Below are 10123 nucleotides of genomic sequence, written 5' to 3' on the forward strand. Positions count from 1 at the left end.
GGAAAAGTATTTCTTAAGGTATCTGCATGAAACTTACGAGGATACAAAACTGATATTAAATTCAGTGGTTCACAAAAATAAATACTGCGCTTCCCTGTATTGAGGTTATTTGAAAAAATTATGGGACTTACTGGTTTTGAAATATGTTTGGAAACTGTAGCTTGAGCCAATATCTGATTTTTATTTAGCTGCCGAATGTGAACGGATTGTTTTAAATATTTGTGACTAAGAAAGCAATTGTTTTCTTATTTTTATCATAGTCACCCCTACGAGAGGTGTACATGGCCCAAATGTTGTTGCATAAAACTAAAGTGCTCGGAGCCATACGATCATGATCAGATATTTAGAAACAAATTTATGTTTGAATTGTATCTATTGGCTCAACAAAAATGAGAGAAAATGTAACGGTCGAATTGTATCTATTGGCTCAACAAAAATGAGAGAAAATAGAAAATATAGCGGTAGAAGGAACAGTTAACATAAATGAGGGTAGAGGTCATAGGTACATTCGTAGGATTAAGATATCGAAAGTGAAAGAAGCTTGAAAAAGATACAGGTAGAAAAGATTTTAGGATCACATGGTATTTCAATAAATGTTTGGAAGTGCATAAGGGAGGTTGATATTGAATGATTGGTCAAATTGTCTAACAAGGTATTGAGAGAACGGGGGAAAAATATTGTGATACAAATTTAAAAGAATAAGTAAGGCATACAAAATTGTAAGAACTGTTAAGAGATTAAATTTACGAGCATTATTATGAAGCTGCAGAGAGTGATTGAGTAATGATTAACGCATGAAACAAGTGTTTCACAAAATCGATTTGGTTTTATGTCAGGTAAGTCAATAATCAAAACTATTTTTGTACTTAGGTAAGTGATTGAGAAGTTTAAGGCGAAGAGGAAATATCTTCTTATGGTCTTTATTGATATAGATAAATATTATGATAGAGTATATTGAACTTTGATTTGGTGGTGTTGGAAAATAAATGAGTCTCCTGACCTTATATCGACTTGGTGAGAGATGTGTATGATGAAGCACTATCTAGTAGAGAGACAAGGGAGCTTTTTAGTGATAATAGATCTATATCAGGGGTTAGCATTGAGCCCATACCTTTTCGTCTTAGGTATTGATGACTTAATAAGGCACCTACAAGATGAGATGTAGTAGTGCATGTTGTTCACAGATGACAGTTTTGATCGATGAGACCCGAACTTTGGACGTATCTAAAGGCTTTAAAATTAGCCAGACTAAGATAGAGTATATGAAATATATTAGTAATAATATGAGTAAAGACAATGAGGTAAACGGTAAGAAAATAACAAAAGACCACATTTTCAATATTGTGGGTCGATAATCCAGGAAAATAGAGAGGTTGATGAATATATCACACGTAGAATTAGAGTTAGGTGGGCGAAGTGGAGATGTACAACCATAATTTTATATGATTGCCACATACAAATGAAGCTAAAGGACAATTTTGATAAGACAGTTGTGAGATCAGCTTTGTTCTATACTGTGTAATGTTGGGCAGTAAAAAAACAATGTACCTATAGAATGAATGTAGTGAAGATGAGGAGGATGTTGAGATGGATGAGTGACAAGACAAGAAGGGAAATAATTCGAAATAAATACATTCAAGAAAATTTAGGTACGGTACTATTAGACGATAAGATGAGAGAGAGTAGACTTAGATGGGATGACCATATGTGGTGTAGACCCAGCATAGAACCTGTTAGGAGGTGTGAGTTTAAGATGAGAGAGAGAGACTTAGATAGGCTGGTCATGTATGGCGCAAACCCAGCATAGAACATGTTAGGAGGTGTACGTTAGTTCAAGTGGAAAGCTCAGAAAGGGCAACGGGTAGACCCAAAAAGGCATAGTTCGAAGTAGAGGGAAAAAATATAGGGACTTATGGCCAAACTGAAGGTATGATCCTTAATAGTGCAGAATGACAAAAAAAAAAGACTTTGACGATGATAATAATGTGCTTTATACGTAGATGACACCGCATGTAACCTTTTCTCCTTCAAAAATAACCAAGAACAAACATGAATTAAATTTAGGAACATCTTAATTGTCCTGCTCGCTCATCCATATAAGCTTGTGGTTGCTGTTCCTCAAAAATCAGGTCTTCTAAAATACTTGAACCGCGTGAATCTTCATTAAAAGTACTTGGATACAATAGCCTCGGTTCACATTTGGTGTAGGTCATGCTTGTTATTTATGATTGAAATAAATTAAGGCTGATATTCCATCTTATAAGGCCTGGTACGTTATTGTTTGTCGAAAAAACTGTGGCTTAAAATAATTCTACAGAAGCCTTTTTATTTTTTATTTTGCATTCCACATGCGTGAACTCACACATATTCTAGGAGTGTACCCACTGTTCCAAGCATTTTCTGATGTCCCGAAAATTGCCTTCCAGTACTAAACCCGATCATTGAGGGGGAAAAGAAAAGAAGTATGATAGGGATATGAAAAATGGATTGATCGGTGACTTGGATTTCGACCCCAAAACCCAGTTCGGATCGGGGAATTGGTGGTTCGGATCGCCATTTTACTGTGCGAAAAAAAACATTGAACTAGCCAAAATCCGGTCCTGATTGGCCAATGGGCGGTCCGGATTGCCGTTTTACTGTTGAGCATCACCATTTTACTATGCAGAATCGTCGATTCCTTTCTAGGCTCAACCATTTTCCTATGTATACATCGAAGCGGAACTGGTGACTGATTCCTAAGTAAGACTGTACAATTCCGTGTTGACTTGACATTTTTTAAAAGGAGAAGTTTATAAAGAGCCGAGGCTCTAAACAATCAAATTAGAGCCTACATCAAAAATTTCATTAGAAAAGGTTGTTATGATATCCAAATATCCTCAAATTGATCATCTCGACATCAAGATGTATGGACATGAGAAAAAAATGAATTTCAGGTTTTGGAAATAGTATATTTTGTAACGCATATTTAGGCTATCAATTTTCAAGTTTTCATAGATATGTCAACTATATAATTTTTGAAGCTTTAAAATTTATAAATAAAGAAAATATATATTAAGGCTATCACAAAGATTTACAGTATTGAAATTGTTAGTCCCAATAAAAATACTAATAAATAAGTAAATAAAATTGAAAAAAAAAACTTACTCGGATCTGTCCTTAAATCACACTACGAACTTGAGGTTCCATACCAAATTCTATAGATCAAGCCATGCGGTGACATGAAACCTTGAGAGTTATCTTTGATGAATATCATTTACCTTCCATATCTATTTTTCTATAATTTTCTTTATCTTTTCTTAAGGGGTTAACCTCATTATATAGAAAACACATTTATTTTGTAACTCTCACATTCATAGTCTATTGGAGTTGAGATCCAAGTGTACTTCATGCCTTAATTCCCTTAAGTGCAGTTAATTAAGTTTAACAAGTTGTCACCAAACTGTTAATACTATGCTAATGACTCATATAATAGGATGTCATCAAAGCATTTCCACAATTTGATAAAAGATATTTATAAATTAACTAAACTTTGTATATCTGTAATATAAAAACAAATTCTTATAAGGAATCCAATTCCAAACACTCCACTGGGTTTTCCCTCCGGTAATACTGAGTTTTTCCTCCAATGCAACATCTTATTAAAGCTAAAAAATGGATCAAAGTATATGGTATTGCCTCGTGTTAACCACATAACATTTCACATATACTTTAATATAACTTTTATACTATATTAAAAAATAATAAGTTCTGAGGAAAAAAGGCCTGATAGGCCACATTTCCAACATAAACGATATTTCTCGATACTATTTAATGGTAGGCTCTAATTTCATTCCTTAGAGCCTAGGCTCCATACAAATCACACCCTTTTTAAAATCACTTATATAAGTCCCAATGATCCACCTGCGTTACCAAAATAAAAAGAAAGAAAAAGATGACAAGAACCCTTAATAATGTGATCCAAGTTGGGGGATTGTAGGGTTCATATGGATGTCACAGACTTCTTTCTTTCTAACCCTGCTATCTATCGATATGGGGGGCTGGTTTGTGTCACTCCTGTCATTACTGAACTTTGGGCGGAGAAATGGCACACCCCAACCCCAGGTTGACATATTAGGGAGCGGACATCGGAGGATTCCACATTTGGAGCTGGGTAATGTCGAAGTTACTATCTTCAACGATAAAAAAAATAAAATAAAATAAAAATAAAAATAAAAATAAAAATAAAATGTCTAGTCCATTGTCCTTAACGTTCAAAATTTTTTTAATTAAAAATTGTTGGGGCTACTGCCCTTGTTGATAAATTTCCCTTTTATTGTATGTTGGCCAACGTTCAAAAATAAAAAAAGTGTTTTTTTTGAGGCTACTGCCCTTGTTGATAAATTCATGCTTTTATTTTTATTTTAAAAATATTTTGGCCCTCAATAGGCAAACTTACAATTTGATTTGGACAAACTGCCAAACCCCACTAAAAGTACCAAATTTTTTACGGGCGTGGTTTGCATCAAGTTCTAATCTTTTTTTTTTTTTTTGACAAAGTTCAAGATTTATTCATAATAAGCAAATTACATCAGTAAAACTACATCAACGGCAACTAACAATACATCTAAAACAGTGCCTTTCTTAGCCAAAGAATCAGCTACTGAATTTGTCTCCCTATACAAGTGGCTAGGGAGACCGTCATTAAAGCCAACAAATCGAAAATTTTCAGGCCTATCAATTTAAGTTGCCACGGGAAACGTTGCTCTTTCTTGCACCATTTGATGACATTCAACGAATCTCCTTTAATAATAAAACCATATCCAGCGTACCTTGCCAACATGATTTTCAAACCATGCAACATTCCCAATAACTCAGCGTGGTTTGTTGTAATAGAACCACACGGCCCAGCAGATGCAAGTAAAACATTCCCTTGCCAATCACGAATCACACTACTAAAACTTGCAGGGCCTGTGTTCCCCAACGAGCTACCATCAAAATTCAATTTTAGGATACCCTGATCTGGTGGGTTCCATCTAACACTTGGTCTATTTCTAGGCACTACTAACTGAAATAGTTTCGAAAGGTTAATCATAACATCAGTTTTAGAAATACCCCTTCTTTTTTCGGTAATTGAGATCCAATACCAAAGAGATAACGTGATGCTTTTGGTCACTCTTTCAAAACTATTAGCCACCTTCTTGCATAAAGTTGCAATCTTAAACAATCAAATTAAGGCGTAACTGTATATTTTATCATATTTGGTATCAAAAACTCTTAAGACGAGATGATAATCCATTTTCATCTATCTACAAAATAACACAAAATAATATATAACAAAAAATACTACATAATATATATGCATATATATAAAATAATATATAATTTTTAAATAAATGGGTCGGATCCGGATTAGATCCAACTGTACTTGGATCATATCCGAATTACTATTTAGATCCAACTATTGGATCCATGTCCAGATCCAAATAGGGCTCGAAATTCAAGTTTCGGATCCAAACAGGGTAAACTCTCAGCTCCTATGCTAGCGATTGGCATTGCAGTATTTGGTCATACGATGCCATTAAGTTTGGGACCTGGTTTTTATGCGGCCAAGCCCCCATATGTAGAAATGTGGGCTTCGCAATAAACATATATTTTTACATATAATTTTATCCTAATTTTTATAGAGTATAATCTTTAACATGGAGATCATGAATATGAAAAAAAAATTAAAACTAGAAATAATAATTATATTATAAAACATTTGGACAGTTAGTTACAATTGTTTTTAGATAAACCACCTATTTGCATCCATCTTTTAAGTCCAGCGCATGAAACAATTTCCCTATGTTTGAGAGAGTGTCATTGCATTTTTAATCATCCAATGCAGTTATTTGGTTAGGTTGCATATGCTGGAAAGGAAAGAATTATTACCTATTTCAGAGTTGTGTGATAATGGACATACCTTTTCGAATATTTGTTTATATTGAAGAGAGTAATCTTGAAAGAACATCACAAAAAAAAAGAAAAAAAAGATATCTTTTTAGAAAATCACTCTAAGAGAGGGTGTTAAGATTGTTAAAATATATTGTCTAAAAATTATGTTAGTCTTTATTTTATTTTATTTTGAGTGATGTAGTGAGGTTGTACTTGTAATTGTATGTAATAAGAAGTTATCGAAATATTAAGTAGTTAGCATTTATTGTTGTAAGTTAGTAGTTATTGTTGTAAGTGGGTGGCTATTGCAGAAAAAATGGTTATAAGAACCTCTATTAAAAGAGACGTTTGTATGGGAAAAGTGAGCCATTTGTTTTAAGGTTAATCTTAGGTGTCAAGATTGTAATACCTTTGTGTATCTTTGGGTCACATATATTAAGGTTAATGTTGGGTGTCAGGATTGTAATACTTTTGTATATCCTATGTTTTTTTTTAATGAATATTTCTCTTCTACCTCGTTTTGGTTGTTCTTCTTCTTTCTATTTGGTTGTAAATCTTGAGCTAGCATGACATTGTTACACTAATTGAGAAGCGGATCGTTCCGATATTGTGACATCCATCATTCTCTATGAGGTTTCCAAGCTTGAGTGAGGTTTGATAGACTCACATGTGTGTCCGATAGGTAGCGGACTTCCAAAGTAAATAATAAAATGGTAAGAAGCAGCAAGACCTAGCGCGTCTTGGTTTGTTTGATTCTTAACTCGAGCACCTTGTTAAAGGCGAATAACTTGGGCGAGTCCGAGTCGGGCTCACTGAGTTTCAAACACTTCGTTTTATCTATACAAATATTTAAAAAAGTAATCTAGAAATGAAAGAAAAAGTAATATCATTTATTTAGTTTGGCGCTTTCAATCAGTCTTCAACATCAAACCTATCATTTTTATTTTTATTTTTATTTATTATATTCTTTGAATCGGCTCATAACTAATCAAGTCCAAGACTGAATCATAGTCTCGAATGTCTATAAAAGAATTTGGCTAGATACTGATGTGTGATTTCTACTATGGAAGAAGGGACCTTGAAAATTCAATGTTCAACCTAAAAGGAATTTGCATTAGGAAGAAATAAACTAGGGAAATTATCGCTAATATACTTATATTTTACTATAATCGGAAAAAAAACCCTCAATTTTTTAAAACCTCACCTACACCCTTTCTCACAATTTTCGTTGTTTTTTGGACAAAAATAACTTTCACGGTAGTCTTTTTACCGTAAAGAACATTACGGTAATTTAAATACCGTAATAAGTTGAAGCAGTATTACGATAATTAAAATACCATAATACTGTAATAGGTATCATTTTATACGGTATTTAAAATACCGTAGTAATTTCAATTAGCATTATGGTACTTTAAGTACTGTAAAACTATGGCTATGACCGTGAAGTCAATTACGGTACTTTAAGAAACGTAAAAACTAAAACCAATTTTACGGCATTTTAAGTACCGTAAAAACTAACCCATGTTATACGACACTTAAAATGCCGTAGAACCCTTTCTCTTTATTATATTTATCTTTTTCATTTCTATTTTTTTAAGTTTATCTCTTATTTATCTCTCTCATTCTTTTTAATATTTATCTCTTCTTTATTTCTCTAAATCTTTTCTCTCCCTAACTGGGTTATTTGGCCGTATCCAAATTGGCTTGTAGAGAGAAAAAGAAGAGATAAAAAAGAATGAGAGAGAGAAAAAAGAGATAAATATGAAAAAGAATTAGAGAGAGAGAAAGAATAGATAAACATAAAAGGACTTAGAGATGAAATAGATAAATATAAACAGAGAGAAAGAATAGATCAACACAAAAGAAATTAGAGATGAGATAGATAAATATAAAAAGGGTTTGCCATATAACATGGGTTAGTGTTTACGGTACTTAAAACACCGTATAAAGGTAAATGTAAGTTTACCGTGCGTAAAGTACCGTATAAAATGCCCTCAATATTACGGTACCTAAAATACCGTATAAAATTATTTAAGTATTACGGTACTTAAAGTACCGTATAACATGCACCAACTATTACGGTAATACGACTACTCGTGAAGGTCATTTTGGTAAAAAAAAAAAAATTAAAAAATAAGGAAAAAGGGTGTAGATGAGATAAACAAAAGTTTGGGGTATTTTTCCAATTAAACTTAAATTAAGGTATATCTACGATAATTTCCCTTTTTTTAAGGTAGTAGTAGGGTGGTGCTTTAGGAGTTAGTTTTTTGAAGTTGGTTGTAGGGTGGTCAAGAGTAAGAGATACCATAGTATGGTCAATCAATAGTAATGGAAAACACAATATGGTGACTAGGGTGAGTCGATAGTAATGGAACCACGGTGATTAGGGTGTGAGGCTGCTACCATACGGATCCAACTCTTTCACCTTATATTATTTTAGTTATTTATTTTTTGGAAAGAGTTAATATAGAGCTGAGGTTCTAAACAATCAAATTTGAGCCCACCTAAAAAATTTCATTAGAAGAGGTTATTTTGATGCCCAAATATCTTCAAATTGATCATCTAGACATTAAGATGTATGGACATGAGAAAAAAAATAGATTTCAAGTTTTGGAGAGTGTGTATTTTGTAATGCATTTTTGGACCGTCATTTTTCAAGATTTTAAATTTTTCATAGATATATTGGTCTACACTATTTTTAAATCTATAAACTTTATAAATAAATATGAAATATATATTAAGGTTATCACAAAGATTTCTAATATTGAAACCACATTTCTCGACACTATTTAAAAGTATGCTCTAATTTGATTGTTTAGAGCCTAGGCTCTAGACAAACCAAACCTTTTTTTTTGTTTGGATAGTTAAAGGATTGGAACTTAAGATATAGTGTTGGTCAATGTTTCAAAACTTGGCGAGTCGAGCCGGACTTGTTTGGTTCGACTCGGGAACCGGCAACCCCGTGCTGGTTCCTGCAATACAAGGGGAATCGCCTGTGTCTAGACAAAACCGGCCGATTCCGAACAGTGAATTGCCCGAGTTACTGTAGCAAGCACGAGTGACACAGTAAAAATATTTGAATCATCAAATTTTGGAGTTTTTTGATCATTTTTTTGCTTTTGCAAGTTTGATTGTAATATTACAGCTTTTGCAGGTTTTATTGTTCGATATATTGGAGCTTTCAACTTCAATTTAGATCACAAAGCATCGGATTTGTGAAGAACAAGGGTTTTTTTTAATGTTTCTCCCTTTTCTTTGATTTCAAACAAAATATGGCATTATTTTTGATAAAAATTATAGGATTATTAATCTTGAGAGTGTTATTGAGAAGAACTTATTCAGAATTTGCGATTATTTTGGACGATTAACAGTAAGATTTGGGTTTGAAGCCATGGTTGCAGAAAAACAAGTAAGAACTTCGATTTTCAGCCATTCAATCGATTATATTCAAGTTTTTTCAAATAATTTGTTAATATTATAGGGTTTTGATTCCTTATAGTGTTATTTATCATAAAATGTATTTAATTAGATCTAATTTGTTCGATTTGAGGTGGATCTTCGAGTTCAAATGATTGATGTCAGGTTGGATCTGCGTTTTTTTTTTTTCCCCGCCATTCTTTGAATTACAGATGAAATAGATCACTATTTTGTATGAAATAAGAGGGAAATAAGTTGTGATTGCGTTATTTATCATAAAATGTGTTCAATTAGATCTAATTTGTTCAATTTGAGGTGGATTTTCGAGTTTAAATGACTGATGTCCGGTTGGGTCTGCGTTTTTTCTGCGTTTTTTTTTTTTTTTTTTTCATTATTTGAATTATAGATGAAATAGATTCACTATTTTTTATGAAATAAGAGGGAAATTAGTCGTGATTGTGTTATTTATTAGAAATTGTACATATTTTGTGTTGATTTTGGGAGATTTGTAGTGGATTTTTGAATTTGAGTCACGATTTTGTGAAGAACAGCTAGGGTTTTTTCTTTTCACCAAACTACAAATATGATACAAATTAAATTACTATTATGAATTATTTTAGACGGTTTTTTAAGGTAATACTGTAATTCAATTAATTTTGGGTGTAATTTGTCGGATTAAGCAATTTTTATTGCTTGATTTCCGATGAAGTGGAGTTAAGTGGCTGCGTTTTTTGATTTTTTTTTTGATGATCGAGTTTTTTGAAAAATCGTGATTTTATGAAAAATTGTGAAA

This window comes from Amborella trichopoda, chromosome 10 (genome assembly GCF_054954075.1).
Source record: "Amborella trichopoda isolate Santa Cruz 75 chromosome 10, AtrichopodaSantaCruz75HAP2 v2.0, whole genome shotgun sequence".
NCBI lineage: Eukaryota > Viridiplantae > Streptophyta > Magnoliopsida > Amborellales > Amborellaceae > Amborella > Amborella trichopoda.